General features: G+C 47.7%; 1 protein-coding gene across 2 annotated transcripts in view; it reads left to right on the top strand.

Annotated features, from left to right (window-relative positions):
- Window positions 1–5,576: 5,576 nt before the first annotated feature.
- The window catches only part of ZNF711 (zinc finger protein 711), a 43,438-nt gene continuing 30,573 nt past the window's right edge, over window positions 5,577–18,441 (top strand). For both annotated transcript variants that reach the window (XM_039487494.1, XM_039487492.1), the window contains exon 1: window positions 5,577–5,776. The gene's annotated coding sequence lies outside the window, so the exon portion shown is untranslated. The remainder of the gene's footprint in view (window positions 5,777–18,441) is intronic.

Here is an 18,441-nt window from a genome sequence, read left to right as displayed (position 1 = left end):
ACCTATGGTCTGTGGACCCTGGGGTCCGCAGACTAGGCTTTCCAAAGGGGTCCACGCCTCCATTTGAAATTTTTTAGGGGTCTGAAAATGAAAAAAGGTTGAAAATCACAGCTCTAAACAGTAGAGTAATCTGCCCATTAGCCTGCAAGCAGCCAATTGCTATTCCTTAAATTCATGGACTCTCAAAATGCCTCCAACCAATGAGCTATTACTGGCCTTCAGATCCATCTACCTGTTGGTAACAGTTGGGACAGTCAGGTTTTTTCAGCCCCACCACTCCGTTGAGAAAGAGACTGACTACGTGGGAGGAGGAGACACTGAGTAATCCTGCCAAAGGAAGGGTGAAAAGGAACAAATCCTGAGAGGTTAATGCACATGATGATCCACAAGGTTGGGAAAGAAAAAGGGCTAGGAGTAACAATGATGGAAGGTATCTGGGACACAGTAGTGAGACTAAGAACAGGGTGAATGTAGTTTTCCACAGAATGAAGTTTTCCTTATCAGACTTCATCTCTTGTCCAATATCCTTAGGCAGATCAACAATTGCAGGACATCAGTCCTCTGTGTAAGTACTACTCCAAAGAAATTTAAATACTCAAGGATCATCATGGGTGAGAGAGATATTAATATGAAGAAACTGCATGAAATACTGTGACTGTCCCTTTTAATACTTGTAAGCAGAGTCAGGATGAGCTCTACCCTGACATCTGGTGGTAAATTATGAGGAGTGGGCAAAGGAATTTCAGGAATGTACATTTGCATTGGCAAACCAACTCCACTTAGCATAGCACACAGCAGCCTGGGATGGTTATTTTCACAGCTGTGGGATCCCCAATTTCTTTGTTATTGGGGCAGGAGGAATAAAATGTTGTCACCCTGATTAAGTAAATGAGGAACTACAAAACTGTCTTATGATAAAGGGTTTCATTATCAACTAAATAGTACTTGCTGGACAAGGGACATGGGTTCCAAAACCCAGTGAATTGAGAGAGGCTGGGGACAGGTATCTGTATCTGGTGGTGCAGGCTCCTTGTGTGAGCCGGAAGCACCAGCCCCACCTATGCCTCTCTCCATTGTGGACTATCAGAATTGATTTTTGATTCCCTTAAGAATCTAGATACAGATTACTGAGCTGAACTCACTTTGGGCTAATGGTGCACTAGCACTGGGGCTCCCCTACTGTGAGCTGAAATCACTAAAGAGCTGGAATTGCTGAGCTGAGAGCACTGAGTACTGTGCTAACTAGTGGGGGAGCCTGAAGCTATACTGCAGAGTGGAGTGGAGCCAAGCAGTTTGCAGGGACAGCTGGTGGACCAGAGCAGCTGGCAGAGCGGAGCAGCTGTAGACGGGTGGAGCGGCCCAAGGGGCGAGCGGAGCCAAGCAGTTTGCGGGGATGGCTGGTGGACCAGAGCAGCTGGCAGAGTGGAGCAGCTGTGGGGCGGGTGGAGCGGCCACAGAGTGAGCGGTTTGTGGGGACGGCTGGAGCAGATCACGGGACAGCTGGTGAAGCAGGGCAGCTAGCGGAGCAGTTTGTGAGGACGGCTGGAGGAGCAGTTTGTGGAAAAGGCGGGAGCATCACCCCACGGACCATGTAAGGTGCCCCTTTCCACCCAGGCTGGGGGTGGGGACAGGGACCGCTGCAGATAGACTCTCGAACTCTGGGGCTGCACTGACCCGGGACAGAGACTTTTGGATTGTGGGATTGTTGGGACTGTGGGTGATCTTTGGGTTGCTGGACTCTAGGGACATTTGGGATATTGGACTTTGGAGTCTTGGGGTGATTTGTGTTTATCTCATGTAATTAAACCTTTTCTGCTACACCGAGACTCTGTGCTTGCGAGAGGGAAAGTATTGCCTCCTCGAGGTGCCCAGGGGTGTGTGTAAGATTTTCCTAGGTCACTGGGTGGGGGCTCGAGCTGGTTTCGCATTACGTTGTAGGGAAGGGACCCCTATGTATTGAACCCAGCCCTTGCTGCTATCAATTCGGCCTGGCAGAAGGGTCACATACTGAATAACAGTTGTGGAAAGATTCCATCCACTGAGAATCTCACTCTTGGTCTTTGCCTCTTAGTTTGAAACCACATGAAATACTATAATTCATTAGGTCTTCTGCACCCCAAGTAGCAGGGTGAGGCACAATCTAGGACCTCTAATGGCTTTTATATGCCATAACCCTGCCAACCATAAATATTGCACACTATACATTACTGTCAGTTCCTTCTTGACTAGGTTGGTCAAAAAGCTTCCTGAAGGTAAGTAGTTCTCATTGGTTAGTGTTCCTGTTCATCCACAGATTTCAATGAAACAAGCAAGCTGTCCTTTTATCTCTGTACCCAGCCATCCAACTAGACCTTGGTTGCTGAGGTGTTTACCTTGGGCACTTTGTCACATTTCCCATGGCGCTCTGGCTTGTTTTTTCTTGGGGTGCTTCAGAAACTATTTTTGGTATTTTGACGCCTTTCCATGCTTTTTCCTGTGCCTCTTGCCAATTTTTGCATGGCATTTTCCTGGGTTTGCTGTCTGACTCTGCAAACTTTAATGTTGTCTTAGGTTGTGTCACACTGTTTGCAGTAGCCTTGTTGCTGCTGTTCATTGCAGCTTTATGCTCATTTTGCTTTTGAGGCATCCCCTGAGCAGCTACTTCTCCAGAAGTGAGAATACTGCACTGATGGGATTATTTTAGAAAGAGATAATTAATCATTTTGTAATTGTGCTCCTCTGAAAATATCCTCTTGGAGGACTCTCACTCACCTGCCCAAATATCTTCAGAATTTGGAGATTTACCTATTTTTGAGGTGTTTTCTTTTAAACCTCATTTGCTGATCACTTTGAATTGATTTTCCTTCTGGGATCTTTGTCATCAGCCTAGCTGACTGGAGCATTTGTAAGGCAGGGTATGTGATGGTCAGTAGCTCTACCCCACCACTTCTATCCTCAAGGGTCAAAACTTCAGAACTAGAAGAGTTCTCCTAGATTTGCACTAAGAAGATGCGGAGTGAGAATCTTGCCAGATTCTCATCTTCAGAAAAGGAAAACTACGTAGTAAGTAATGTTCCCATTTATTCTGTAACTATTTTTTAAATTGTAAATTAAATTAAACGGTAGTTTAGTAAAAGATTAAAGAGATAATAAAAACTTACATTTGTTCCAAAATATAGGTTTTTATAAAGACAAGCTTTCACAAACCTTAAAACCATTACAAATATTTCCATGATTAAAAACAAAAAGCACCTCTTCCCTCCCCTCCCCAATTAAAACAGTTCATTAATAATTCCTTCCTGGATTGAAAATAAACAATGTACCACAGGGCTGGTTTATACAGTTTGTGTACTGATTTTAACTAAATTGGCTTAAGAAACTGATTTAGTTAAGTAGGTGTAGCCCTTTTGCCTTAAATAAAATTAAGCTAAATCATCATATGGCATTTTTAAACGATCACCGTTTTTGAGATAAAGGTACCTCTGACTCTTTTGTTCCCTCTATCCACTACCTTTTTCAGGGCAGAGTCCCTCGATTCTCTCCTTCTAGGCTGGGGATTTAGGGTGCAACTTCCTCCCACACTTCAGTGTGATCTAACAGACACAGTCACTGCGTCTGACTTAGAACAGGACTGCAGATGCTGAACTGTCAGTGACAATGAGAGGGCTAACCAGTGACCAGACAGCCTTTATTAACAAAGTATTATTTACTCAGAATAAAAGCATTACATAGGAAACATTTCTTTAAAATTATATAGAACTTACATGCAGGCCTTAGCTTACCAAGCAGTCATCTATCTTCCACATGGAGATCCTGATAGACCCTGTGGAAAGGTCCTTTGTGCCTATGTCTCTTGGTCAGTTTCATGTCAATTCTTGAATGTGAGCTCCCTTCCTATGTCAGGCTGATCACTTTTATATAATTTTCAGTTCTTTGGGCTTCAGATTTCTTGAGTCAGGTTAAATAAATACATGCAATGTCCTCCAGGAGCTAAGACTCCTTCAGACTTGCTGCCTGCTTAGGGATTCACACTGATAATCCCTCCATCCCCTGCTCTGTGATTTTAGTTTCTTCTGGAAACACCTGTAGGTCCCTCATGGACCCAGAATACAAGCCCTAGCCTATAATGATACATACAACATTTTTTAAATTGATACAATAGCCACTGAATATTCCATATTGCAATACAATCTGTTGTATAAACCAAGTTAAAAGTGTCCACACAAAGGGGGTTGTTCCAATTAAGTGAATTGGTTTCTAAACCACTTTAGTTAAATCAGTGCAAAAAACTGTATATAGACTAATCCTAAAGATTTCTCCACACTGGACAATTTTGCCAGTATAGTTATACAGTTATGAGTGGCTGTTTTTTTTTATATTTTATTTAAATCCCATCTTAAATGACATAACTGAAAAGAGGAACTCCTATATTGGAATGTGTACATGAACTATGGCTAGTTTGCCCTATGAGTTAAGGATGATTCCCAGCATGCATACACATACTTGCAGTAGCTTGATGAGCGCTAGTATGAATAAAAATAGCAGCGTCACCAATAGGGTTCAGGTGTGTGTGTGTAATGGGGCATCTTCCCCGTGCCACTGCTGCCTGGGCTACAGAGGCTACACTACTATTTATACCCGTGCTAGCCTTCATTGAGTTTGTGCAAATATGTGTACATAAGCTGGATGCAAAGCAGAACTTTCACTACTGTTAATGGGAGAATATGGCACTTTCTATAATTAAAATATTAATTATTTGTTCAGTGCCTTATTGTCTAATTCAGTATCACTGGGTGAGAAAATATGTTCCGCTTTAGGCCTATCGCTAATTTTGCCCTTTGTTTCTCTTCCTTCCATATTCTCCTTTCTCATTAAGTTTACCTTTGTTTTTTATCTGTTTCCTTCTTTGCAGCAGTTACATGTGTGCTTCACTTCTATCACATTTTTGTTCCATTTGCTAAAACGATCAGCAAAAGGCTACTTAGTGTTGACAAGGAAGTGCCATTACTGGGCATTAGAGATGACACTATGGTAAAATTAATAAGGCTCAGGGAAGTTCACAGACTCTGAGCCACTATTTCACGTTGTCTACATTGTCAAGCACACATCACTGAAGTCACACATGGACTCCCATTTGTAAGCTTATCAATGCAAACATGACAGAGATTTGGAAACTTGAGTTACCCAACAAAAGCTGAGGTGCTACAGCATGTGCACGCAGCCTCCAGGCCATAAAAGCGCAGCTTTGATACCCCTGCGTGTGTATGGCTGTAGCTTTAATGCCATATCCCTGTGGGGGGCAGCACAGGGCCACACTGTGCACCCACGATCACAAGCCTGCTCTGCATTTGGCCCTTTCACTCTGCCCCTCGCTCTCGCCCCTTTTCCGGCTTCTCCCCTGTACCCTCTCTCCGCTTGACCCATCCCCCCCTGCGCCGCAACTCGCCTTTCTCCCCCTCGGCTTCCAGCCCCCGGCTTCGCTCTCGGGGCACGTTCGAGAGCAAAGAAAGGGCAGCGACTTCAGCTGCGGTTCCTGCGCATGCTCACATCTCTGGGGCACGCTCCGGCTCCCAGTGACGTGCGTCAACAGCGGCAGGGCTAGTCGCGAAGCCGGTGGGGGGAGGGGGTGAACGCCGCGCGCGCGCTCGCGCCCCGTTTCCCAGCCCAGCGCCTGTGATTGGTGCAGGCCCCGGACCTGGCGGCCCCGAATGCAAGGCCCCGGCGGCGGCGGAGTCCTGCGGCCCGCCCGACCCTCAGCCGGATCCGACCCCGCGGCTCGGCGCAGGGACCCGCACAGGTGAGCGGAGGTGCTAGAGCTGGGCCGGCGGGGGCTGGGGACAATGGAGGCGGCTAGGCCTCAATGCAGGCCGCGCCCGGGGCCTGCGCGCTTCGCTACCGCCGCCGGGCTTGACCGCCGCCTCCCCGCTCTAGGCGTGTGGGCGCCGCCCGCCCGTGGCTGTTCCTCAGCCGGGCCGGCGCAGGGCCCGGATCCCGCGGCCGAGCGGCCTCTCGGGCGGCCATAAAATGGCGGCAAACAAGATGGCGGCGGCTGGGCGGGAGAGGCTTCGCTCGCGCGCGCCCCGGGCTGGGCTCTGCCTGCTCCCCCCCCCCGCACCCCGGGCTGGGGGCTGAGTGGCGACGGCTCCGGTCCCGCAGCTGCCTGGGCTGTGAGCCTCGCGGCGCCGCGGGGGAGGAGTAGGCCTGGCGGCCCGGGAGTGTGGGGCTCTGCCCGTCCCCTGCGGCGCAAGGGGAGGGTGTCTGGAGGTGCGGTGCCTGCCGAGCTGCAGCCCTGACTCATCACGAGCTCCTTTGTCTTCCCGGCTCTGCGCTCGCACCCCTCCCCCGCAGGCACACGGCAGGGGGCGCTGGCGGCCTGGTACAGCCCCGCGGATAGTGCGTCCCGCGCCTGCACGCACGGGAGCGGCGGCTCCAGTTCCCATTCTGCATTTCTGCTGTTTGCTCCCAGTGTGCCGGGATCCAGGGGCGAGAGCTGCGCACAGGTCCCCTCTGCGCTCTCCAGCTATTATTGCGGCAGTGTGTGCGCCAGCCCTCGGCGCGCGCACTCCCGTCTGTGGCCCCAGTGCACTCGCAGTTCGTCTCATGTGCTGCCGCTGTTCAGCGCGCGCACTGCTGTCTGGGATGCACTTGTATGCACCATCACGTACCCGTGCCAGTGCGCTGACCACACACTGATGACTTGTCTTTGTGGTGTTCGTGAGCAGGCCCTGCCAGTAGTTCTCGCACACACCTCTCTGTCTGGTGCATAGGTACATGCCCTGCCAGTGTTTAGCATGCACACTCCTTTCTGTTATTTTCACGTCTGCACTTATATGTCCTTCTGGTACTCTCACATTCAATCCCATCTGTAATTGTGGATTGTCTCATGAACATGCCTGTCTTCTTTTGTGCTAATGCATACAGCCTTCTTGTTTATACTGTGCTCTGTCATGGTCTGAAGTTTTATTATTTCTTTAGTTGTCATATGTATTTAAAATTTTCAGGAACTATATGTAGACCTAAAAAATAATTTTTAGTACTTCTTGCCCAGGTGGGCAATTTTTGTATTTGGACAGGCAATAAAAAAAATTTATTATTAATTTGTTATGGTAAATGAAGGTGAGGGAAATAGATTTCATACCTAACTGGTAAATTTTCATGACTATTTTGCAGGCTGATATTGCATACAAGACTGTGTTCCAATATACATACTAATTTTTATACTGCACCCTACATTGCTGGGTAGGGTTTATGTCAGGGGTCTCAAACTCAAATGACCCCGAGGGCCGCATGAGGACTAGTGCATTGGCCCGAGGGCCGCATCACTGACACGCCCCCTTGCTGCCCCTGGCCCCACCCCCAATCCACCCCTTCCATGAGGCCCCGCCCCTGCCCTGTCTCTTCTCCACCTCCTCCCCTAAGCGCGCGGCTCCCCGCTCCTCCCCCCTCCCTCCTGGAAAGTGCTAAGCGCCACCAACAGCTGTTTGGTGGCTTGGCGGTGGGGCACTTAGGCGGCGGGTCCCGGAACAGAAGGGGCCCCACCGCCAAGACCGGGCTGCGCCCGGCGGCGGGTCCCTCTTTCCCCATCCCGGCTGGTCCCGCTTCCCACCCGGCCCCGGCCGGGCCCGCTTCCCGCCCCCACCCCCTGGCCCGGCCCCGGCGGGTCTCGCTTCCCTGCCCCCCCCCCCCCCCCCGGCCCGGCCCGGCCCCGGCGGGTCTCGCTTCCCTTCACCCCGGCCCGGCCCGGCGGGTCTCGCTTCCCACCCAGGCCCGGCCCGGCCCGGCGGCTCCGCTTCTCCCCTTACCCGAGCGCGTCTCGGCGAGGCCTGAGCTGTCCGCTCAGAGCCGCGTGGTGAGGGGCGGGCTGTGAGCTCCACGCCGAGCGCAGCGCTCAGCCCAGAGCTCCCAGCCCCGCCCCCTCCCCACGCGGCTCGGATCGGGGCGGGGCTCAGACGGAGACTCGGCGCTCTATGCGCCAAGGCTCCAGGAGAGGGGCGGAGGCAGGAGCCTCCGCTTTTCTCTTGGGGGCCCCTGCGGAGCCCGGAGCAAATTGCCCCCTTTGCCCCCCCCTCTGGGCGGCCCTGGGGAGCTCCGCGGGCCGCATGTTTGAGACCCCTGTGTTAAGCTATGCATTAGTTGGGGGAGGGATAGCTGAGTGGTTTGAGCATTGGCCTGTTAAACCCAGCGTGAGTTCAATCTCTGAGGGGGCCATTTAGGGATCTGGGGCAAAAATCTGTTTGGGGATTGGTCCTGCTTTCAGCAAGGGGTTGGACTAGATCACCTCCTGAGGTCCCTTCGAACCCTGATATTCTGTGATTCTGTTTTCTAGTTTAAACTTTCCTTTGCAGGCTTTTTGTCTAGACAAGTTAGTTCTTTTTACATTGACATTTTTCTTAATATGTTGCCATGTTGTAGATGTCTACAACACACACAAGGAAAAAAGAAAATGAGTTTAAGAACCACTGCTGTAACACATTCCAAACTTTTGTATTGGTGACCCCTTTCACACAGCAAGCCTATCACTGCGACCCCCCCCATATTACAATTAAAAATACAATTTTATATTTAATACTATTATAAATGCTGGAGGCAAAGTGGGGTTTGAGGGTAGAGGCTGACAGCTTGCAACCCCCCACGTAATAACCTTGCAACCCCCTGAGGGGTCACGACTAAAGCTTCAGTTCTGAAACGGAAGTCGTGGAAGTCACGGTTCCGTGATCTCTGTAACTTTTGCAGCTGCAGTGGCTGATCCCAGAGCAGCTAGCCCCAGGGCCAGCTGCTCGGGCGCCTACGGTCAGCCGCACTGGATGCAGCTGAGGCTGTCCCAGGGGGCAGCCACAACAGCCACTCCTTGGGCAGCTGGCCCTGGAGAGCACCCAAGCAGCTGTCCCAGAGCTAACTGCTGCTTTGGAGGCTGGCCTGGGGGAAGAACTGGAGTGGTGATCCCGGGGCAGCTGGGGAAGGGGTTGGAATGGGGGCAGGGAAGGGGTGGGGCCTCATGGAAGGGGTGGGGGCGGGGCCGAGGGTGGTGGGGGGAGGTGTCATTAATGTGGCCCTTGGGCCAATGTACTAGTCTTCATGTGGCCCTTGTGGTCATTTGAGTTTGAGACCCCGGTATAGACAGTCTGCTTTGGAAATTGCTCGTTTCAACAGCTGATGGCCAGCCTCCAGTGTAGTTATGCCAATGAAAGCCCCAAGAGAAGATAAGGAAAACTAATTTACACCAGCTTAAGCTCTTTCACAGTGCAGATTGGTACAAATCACAGCTTGTATACAATTGTAGTTTACACTAGTGCAGCCACATTGTTGGCCGGACACAAACTGCTGAAACTGTGGCAAAATACCAAAGTACTTAAGGCCTGATTGTCATCAGTTCTCTTTGACTATAGCGGAAATTGAGGAAGCTCAGCATTCTGTTTCGTTGGAATCTAAATTTTACTCTTCCTAATCTTTCTCAACTGTTAACAGGATTGGAAATTAGTCTGTCTAGCCTGGACTCTCTTCTGATTTGTCTTCATTTCATTAGTTAACTTAGTTCTAGGCAGTATTTGTACTAGGGAAGTTTCTCTGTGTGTTTGTTTGTTTTTAAGCACCTTCCCTATAATCTAGTCAGATGTAATTTAAGGTAATTGGTAATTTTTCATCTAAAACTTTTCAGAAGGTGGGATGGAAAAGTGTGGTCAGGAAATTGCCAGGATATTATATTAATTGTCATTGCCATTCCATTGGCAAATGCCAATTGCCATTTATAGTCTAGAATTAAATCTAATTTAGTTATAGCAAGTATATACTGTAGCATCTGTCATAAAAATAGTTTGTATGGCTGTAGCTTACTTTGAGAATATTTTTTTCAGTCAAAAATTGGAAGATGTAAGATTCCATATGTTTTTTTATTTAGAGAATAACTAAAGGACCTAATCCTGCAGTTACAACATTCAGAATTACCTCTGAAGTCAGGAGAAGTTGTAGTGTGAATTGATTTCAGGATTGGATGCTTAAATATTTTTATTTTTCCATTGAGACTCTGTGACTTATTATTTTTGATAGCATTGTTGGTGGTGCTAGGAATCTGGGTTGGGGAGTTGTGGGGGCCTGGCCTCCTTATTAATTTTAGGGGCTGCCTTAGTTGTGTTTAATTATAAGGCATCGGGGTGCTGTCTGGTCCCCTTATTTCTCACCTGGGTGTTCCTGAAGAAGCACTCTGACACTTGAAATCCAGGATAGACCTACAGTGCTGCACTTCAGAAAACTATGCTTTGGCAACAGTGCTCTGTCATTTTCTAGCAAGGCCACTGACTGGCTGCAAGGCAGTGCTGCCAGTGAGGGGAGGCTGGGGACATTGAATCTCCCCCCCCACACACACCCAAGGCTTTTGAACTTGCTCAGAGTTCAGTGGGAGGGAATGTGTGGCTGGACCACTTTTACTGAATCAGTACAGCTGCTTCCAGAGTGGTCTGAAGCATCATTCCAGTTGTGTGCTTGCAATGCCACTGAAATTTGACCCATCTGCTACTCTGAATAGATGGAGGGGTGGCCTGGCCAAGTTTTTGTCAGTGGTGTTGAGATTGAGCACATGGGGTCACAGTACCACTCAAATTTGGCCCAGCTGCCCCTCCTGCCCAGATGAAGGGGTGGTCAGGCCAAATGGTATTGCACCCTGGCGCACAGGAGTCTGTTTCTGTGTGGTGGACTGCAGGTGAGTCTGCCAACAGCTCAGTTTCTGGTGGCACTGGCTCATGCAGTGTGTGGGTAAGAGAGAGGGCAAATCTGAATTGGCGCCATTGCTGCGGGGTGTTCTTTCCTGTCATCTGTGATTGGTAGGGGGTGAGCCTGGGAAGGATTGAAGCTGAAGCAAGGGGATTCAACCCCTGATCCCTGAGGTAACTGGTCCAGGCAATATTGTTCTCTCTCCCTCCCTTTCCCTCCCCCTGCACAGGGAATGGGATGGGAGGCATGGCTTGCTGCCTGTGGGATGGAGGGGGATTCCAAAAGGGGTTCAGTGAGTGTGTTCCCTATGAGAAGGTCCCTTTTCACTGAGGTGGTCATTTGGGAAAGCTATGGAAATTCTCCACCATGAACTCTCCTGAGGCCGGGATGGGTATTGATGGGAAGTATGTTGAGCCCCTTGAATAGCCCCCCTCATCTCTGGTCTTGGAAGGGGGGAATGTATGGGGAGACTCCTGGAATATTCCCCCTCACTTCTGGTCAGGGAACTGCGGGGAGACTTCTAGAAATACCTTCCTTCCTTTTCCTTTCTAGGCAGTGGAGTGTGTAGGAGGGATCCTCTGCAATACATGCCTTTGCAAATACGCACACCTTTTTCTAGGCTGGGGGAAGGTGTATGATGTGAATACAAAAATAAATAAAAGCAAATAAGGAAGTGTTATACCCCCTTCTCCAGAACACAAAACAGCCCAAAAGCTATAGCTGGGAGGGGGCATCAGTTCCAATGTTAATATTGGCACACAACTTGCTATTTTGTCAATATTGGCATAGAACTTTACTATTTGTAAATATCAAAAACAAAAACACAATTGAAAGTGGAGTTAAACAAGCTGGAGACTAGTGTCCATGCTCATTCCCTTGGCTGTATCCCTCTCCTTGAGCCTTCATCTGTCTCTGTCTATTTAGATGGGAAGCTCTTCAGTCAGGGACCTTGGTTTTCCTACATAAAGAAAAATTAGCAAGCTTCGGGCATGATAAAAATATCCCTCTTTGACTTAAGGAGAAACCCACCCTTTTTCTAAATATATTTGGGGGAAAGCCTTTAATCCTAGGGAAGTTGACTGTTGCTTTTGGGAGGATATGGGTAGGTTGTAACTTGAGGATAGCATTTTTTTTTTTTTGAGTAGCTTCTGCTGAGATTGTAGATGTTTTATGTTCCACAATTTAAATAAAAAAATGATGGCATCCACTCTAATCAGCAAGAAATCCAGGGTAGGATCGGACGAAATTCTCAAGGGCCATTATCTTTTGCTACAGGAATGTAAAGGTGGGTGTCCGGGGCTCAACCCTCCCCGGAGAGCCACACCGGCCTGCTGCTCTTAGTCGCGTCCTGTCCCGACTCTTCCAAGCTGAGCAACAGTGCACACAGTCACTTAGGGGCTCAGGCCTTCTGCTGCAAGGCTGAGCAACAAACAGTTAGTATAGGGGCCCGGGCCCTGGATCCAGGCGGGGCAACAACAGTCAGAGCTCAGGCCCTCTGGTGCAGGGGCTGAGTAACAATACAGCAGTTTAGGGAGCTCAGGCCCTCTGGTGCAGGGGCTGAGCAACAGTAGAAACAGTTCAGGGAGCTCAGGTCCTCTGGTGCAGGGGCTGAGCAACAATACAAACAGTCTAGGGAGCTCAGGCCCTCTGGAGCAGGGGCTGAGCAACAATACAAACAGTCTAGGGAGCTCAGGCCCTCTGGAGCAGGGGCTGAGCAACAATGCAGCACTTTAGGGAGCTCAGGTCCTCTGGTGCAGGGGCTGAGCAACAATACAAACAGTCTAGGGAGCTCAGGTCCTCTGGTGCAGGGGCTGAGCAACAATACAAATAGCTCAGGAAGGCCCAGGCCCTTTGGTGCAGGGGCTGGGCAACAATACAAATAGTTCAGAGCTCAGGCCCTCTGGTGCAGGGGCTGAGCAACAAACAGTTAGTATAGAGGTCCAGGCCCTAGATTAGGGCAGGGCAACAACAGTCAGGGCTCAGGCCCTCTGGTGCAGAGGCTGAGCACTGGGGTGAGGGGGAAGGCTGCCACCCGCAAGTGGGGTGGCAGGGCGACGCAGGCCCACCCACTCCACTGCGTCCCGGCCCGGGGCCCTAGCAGCGGCTACCACTGCTGATGGTCAGTGGGGATCCTGACCGCAACACACTGACATGGGCATTGTTTGATCAGCAGCCTGACTGAGGTCAGCTGCCCCTGGGCCACTTTCAATTTCCCCCTCTGGGTCTACTTGGTCCGTGGCATCCGCTCCCAGGAAGTCCAACAGCATGGGCTCCTCGCAGCCCGGGCTGGGGGGGTAGATCCGGCAGTTCCTCTGGGAAGTCCGGCCAGGTTTGCTCCGGGGGCTCCTCAGGGTAACAGCAAGGGAGAGGGGGAGTCTCCAGCGGCTCCTCCTCGTAGCTGACGCAGGGAAGCTCTGGCGGGTCCTCCCAGTAGCGGGTGAGGAGAAGCTCCAGCCAGTCAGGGCAACTGCCCTGGGCTCTAGCGGCTTCCCAGTGCCGAGCCCTCTCTGGCAGGTCTGCTCCCGACGGTGGCTTTTGTACTTCCGGGTCGCCGCCTGACCCTCTGAGGGGCGGGCACACTGCTCTGTAGCCCCGCCCACTCCGGTGTCCGGGGCTCAACCCTCCCCGGGGAGGAGGGGAGCCACACCGGCCTGCTACAAGGAACTTGAGCCTTTCGTCTAAAAATAGTTCCCATCTTTCATTAAGGTCCCTCCTAAAATTTCCCAATAATTCAAGCACTGATTTTGGGCCTATCAAAATATTATGGTGTCCTCAAGACTTTTTGACAGATTCTTTTTCTTTGGCCCTTTCATACTATTTTTGGTTTGGTTAGTTTGCCAGTTAGTACAGATTTCTGTAGTTAAAAGAACAGAAAATACATGGTACCATCTGGCACAGGTATCTGGACCTGCTTTGAGCAGCAGAGCTGTCTTACCCAGTTGAAAGGGAGTCTCCTCACATCTGGTCAAATAAGTCTGGCAAATTTAAGTCCAGAATTGACTTTGGAGATCTGCTAGTCTACATGACTCAGTGCCCAGTTTGGGCTGCATGTAGTTTTAACTGGCCTATTGATCTCAGTGACAAGGGTCTACCACAGTAGACACAGCACTGCTGCCCCTGGATCTTTCTGGGTTTACTTAATCTGACACCAAGGTCCCTGGATTCTTCCATGTTAACCCAATTTAGTGCTGAGGTCCTGGCATTGTTAACTCAGGACTGAGTCCCTAAATCCCTCCAAGTCAACCTAATTTGGTGCCAAGGTTCCAGCACCGTTAACTCTAGTGAATCAGAAGTGGCTTAATGCCCACTCTAAATTGCATTACGGTCCCCAAGCTATCAAAGTCAATTTTCTTTGATCTGGTACTGTGGTCTCTAGTGAACTGCTTGATGAAGAGGTTCAGTGCCCATTATACTATTAGTGTTTCCCCAATAGTCTGAGTCATCTGAGTCCAATACCCAGGTGCCTACACCATTGACTAGTGAACCACTTGCTTGAAGTAGTCCAGTACCAATGTAAGTGATTGATCTGGTTTAATCTGTATCAACAAAGTCTGGTGCTGAGCATCCAGGACAATTGACTCTGAGCCACTTGCTTGAAATGGTTCAGTGCAAAGAATAAGCAGCACAAAGGTCCAATAAATTGATGGTTCATCAAGGATAAGTGGTTCTGTACCTAATACAAGTGGCAATAAGATGCTCGGATCAGTATAAGTCAACACAGGGCATGATGAAATACATCCTAGAATATTTAAGGAACTGGATGAAGAGATCTCTGAGCCATTAGCGATTATGTTTGAGAACTTATGGAGGATAAAGGAGATCCTAGAGGACTGCAAAAGGGCAAATATAGTACCCGCCTATAAAAAGAGGAAGAAGGACAACCAAGGGAATTATAGACCAGTGACCTTAACTTTGGTACCCGGATAGATAATGGAGCAAGTAAATCCATCAATTTGTAAACACATAGAAGATAATAAGGTGATAAGTGTCAGTCAGCATGGATTTATCAAGATCAAATTATGTCAAACTAACCTAATATCCTTCTTTGGCAGGGTAACAAGCCTTGTGAATGGGGGGAAGCTGTAGATGTGATGTAACTCAAATTTAGTAAGGCTTTTGTTACTATCTCACATGACCTTCTCATAAACAAACTAGAGAAAAATAGCCTAAATTAATCTACTGTGAGGTGGGTGCAAAACTGGTTGGAAAAGCTGCTCTGGAAAACTCAGAGAGTAGTTATGGTTCACAATCAAACTGGAAGAACATATCAAGTGTCCTGCAGGGCTATGTCCTGGATCCAATTCTGTTTAATATCTTCATAAATAATTTGGATAATGCCATAGAGAGTACACTTATAAAGTTTTCAGATGATACCAAGCTGGGAGGGGGTTGCGTTTTGGAGGACAGGATTAGAATACAAAATGATCTTGACAAACTAGATAAATGGTCTGAAATAAATATGATGAAATTCAATAAGGGCAGGCAAAGTACTACACTGAAGAAGGAAGAATCAATTGCACAAATATAAAATGGGAAATGACTGCCTAGAAACAGAGGTGGTGCTAGCCCATTAGGTGTCCTAAACAGGAATATTCCTGCCCCCCTCACCCTCAAACACAACACATAATAAAAAACGAATAGGGGACCCCCTTGTGCTGCTTAAGGCCCTAAGCAATTGCTTAGTCTGCTTATGCCTAGTGTGGGTTCTGCCTGGGAAGGAGTACTGCAGAAAAAGATCTGAGGTTTATAGTGGTTCACAAACCTAAATATGAGTCAACAAAGTAATACTGTTGCAAATAAAGCAAACATCATTCTGGGATATATTGGCAGGAGTGTTGTAAACAAAACACAAGAAATAATTCTTCTATGCTATTTAGCGCTGATAAAGCCTCAACTGGAGTTCTGTGTCCAGTTCTGGCCAACAACACGCTTTAGGAAAGATATGGACAAATTGGAGAAAGTCCAGAAAAGAGCAACAAAAGTGTTAAAAGGTCTAGAAAACATGATATATGAGAAAAGATTGGCAAAACAGGGTTTGTTTAGTCTGGAGAAGAGAAGACTGAAGGGAGACATGATGATAGTCTTCAGATATGTGAAAGGTTGTTATAAAGAGGAAGATGGTAAATTGTTCTCCTTATACACTGAAGACAGGACAAGAAGTAATGGGCTTAAATTACAGCAAGGGTGATTTAGGTTGGACATTAGGAAAAACTTCCTAACTGTAATGGTAGTTAAGCACTGGGACAAATTACCTAGGGAGGTTGTGGAATTGCCGTTATTGGAGGTTTTTAAGAACAGGTTAGACAAACACCAGTTAAGGATGGTCTACATAACACTTAGTCCTGCTTCAGTGCAGGGGACTGGACTAGACGACCTGTCGAGGTCCTTTCCAGGCCTACATTTCTGTTACAGTTTGATGCCAAAGATCCAGCGCTGTTAACTTAGAGTAAGCCACTTGTCAAACTATTTGACATTGTTTTTTATATTACCTCTTTTTATAGGACAAATTCTAGAACTGTTGCATACATTTTAAAGTAAAAAAAAAGAAAAAAGAAATAGAACCTTGTACAACCAGTTCCTTAGTAGCATAACTGGATGATAACTATCCACACTCCTGGTGGCCTCCATAAGACTAATTACAAAGATACTACTCTTTCTTGACACTTCCTACACCACTTATGTCTCCGCTCATACAAGATGCAGAATGGCAAAGTAACAAGTGCCTATCAAGAATTTCCATCTCATTTTCTTACTATCTATGGTAATATTTCCAAATGTGGACTGTAATGTTCACCTTGTTTTCCAGAATTTCCAAGGTTTGTAGATTCTGTGGGAAATGAAATCTCCCCATCAGGGCTCTAGAGGTGAGAGCCATTTGTGTAGCCTGAAAAACTTTAATCAAGGCCAAAGACTTACCTGCCAGAGAAAATGTCCAGATTCCAGGTTTTGTACAATAGCACAAATGTCTTTCTTAGGACTTAGTCTGGCCTTGCATGTTAAGCAAGGAAGAAAGTCCCAACTAGGACTGTTTATTACAGAACACTCCTTATGTCCAGTGTGATCCTGAAGCAAAACAGGACCCAGTGTCATTGGCGGACTGCCCTATCTTGAACTGGAATGGGGAATTCCTGTGTGTTCCCTTATTTTGTTGGCGCAGGAGATCTCTCTCTGCAGGGCAGTTGGGATGGAGCCAAGATGTTGACGATAGCTGTAACCAGGTCTTTGCAATTTTATCTTCAAACTACGTAGGTCCCATGCTAGCATTGCTTTCCAGTTTACTAACAAACTTCTTTAATGTTGCTATCTGTTATAACTTGAACATTAAAAACTGCATTTTGAATTTCACCAGGCTGCATGGGTTGTGATTTCAGCTTCCACCCTCACAAGCTCTGTCAGCAGTCTTCATTTGCCTTACAATAACCTAGTTTATGGATGGGTTGCTCCATGTACCAATAGCTTGATGGCTGCACTCAAAGAAACTGATTTTTTTCTTAGCAATACACTTGGTTGTGCTGTGAATATATTCACAGTGTGAATATATTTGTTTAGCTGCCCTGGGTTTTCCTCGGGTGCATGTATCTCTTTTCCCTTGGGGTCAAGTCTTGTATCACAAAATCTTGGGACCTCTGTTCTGCTATTTGCAGAGTATCATCTGTTAATAGGGCATTCATCTTAGCCATAGATATCTTAGTGAGGTACAGGCCAAATAACTAATTCTCTATATAAACGATAGCCCATATGGAAAATGTGATTTGGTCAGTGTCATACTCCCCACTTTCAATCTCAAGTCATCTGTTTCCATTTTATCAGGCCTCTGTTATGTTTGTGTTTCCACAAGTCTCTCCTACATCCTTGTTATGACTCATCTGGTCTTCAGTCATTTGGAACTATCAAAAACTAATCCAAAGGTAGCATCCCTGTCTCTTTCATGGAATTTGTAAAGCTGTTGCTTGAAGGAAAAAAATTGTCCTTAGGGGAGTGAAATTGCACTTCCTTCTAGGTCTCTCTTAACTTTCCATTTAGAACTTCTCCTTGCTTTTGTAGTTTTTACAGTCCTTGTTCATCTAGAACTCCTCAGCCAACTTTCCTAACAGTTGTACTGTTCTAGTCTCTCACAAGTAGTAATGTACTTGGGGCCACTAGAATTAAAAAAGATAAGTTACTTACTAGTAGCTGTTCTTCAAGTGTGTTGCTGCTACATATTCACACTCACCCATCTTCTGAACCTCTTTGGAGTCTCCGGTCAAGAATTCTGAAATTAGGGAAAAACTGAAGGGCAGTTTGAACCCCTTCCCCTTTTATACTATTAAAATCCTCTGCAAGGGAAGGGGAGAAAAAGGTCTGAGTGGCCTCAACAGGCACTGTTCTCCGGAAGATTTAGCAGCTCAACACCAGAAGGGGCCAGTCCCACATGTGGGAATATGCAGGGCAACACTCACAAAGAACAAGGCTATGTCTAGACTGCCACTTTCAGCGCTAAAACTTTAGTCATTCAGGGGTGTGAAAAAACACCCCCCTAATTGACAAAAGTTTTAGTGCTGAAAAGCGCCAGTATAGCCAGCACTTGCTCCCGGTGATAAAGCTACCACCCTCATTCGGGGTGGTTATTTTTTATCATCAGGAGAGCTCCCCTCTTGTCATTGGCCCAAGAACAAATTTCAGGAACGACAACGTAGCACTGATTTTTGCAAAGAGATCCTGTCCTCAAAAAGTAAGAGAGACTTCAGTCATAAGATTTCAGATATTCATGCCCACAGA

Source organism: Mauremys reevesii, linkage group 9 (assembly GCF_016161935.1).
Source record: "Mauremys reevesii isolate NIE-2019 linkage group 9, ASM1616193v1, whole genome shotgun sequence".
NCBI lineage: Eukaryota > Metazoa > Chordata > Testudines > Geoemydidae > Mauremys > Mauremys reevesii.
This window is presented reverse-complemented; position numbering and strand designations above follow the sequence as displayed.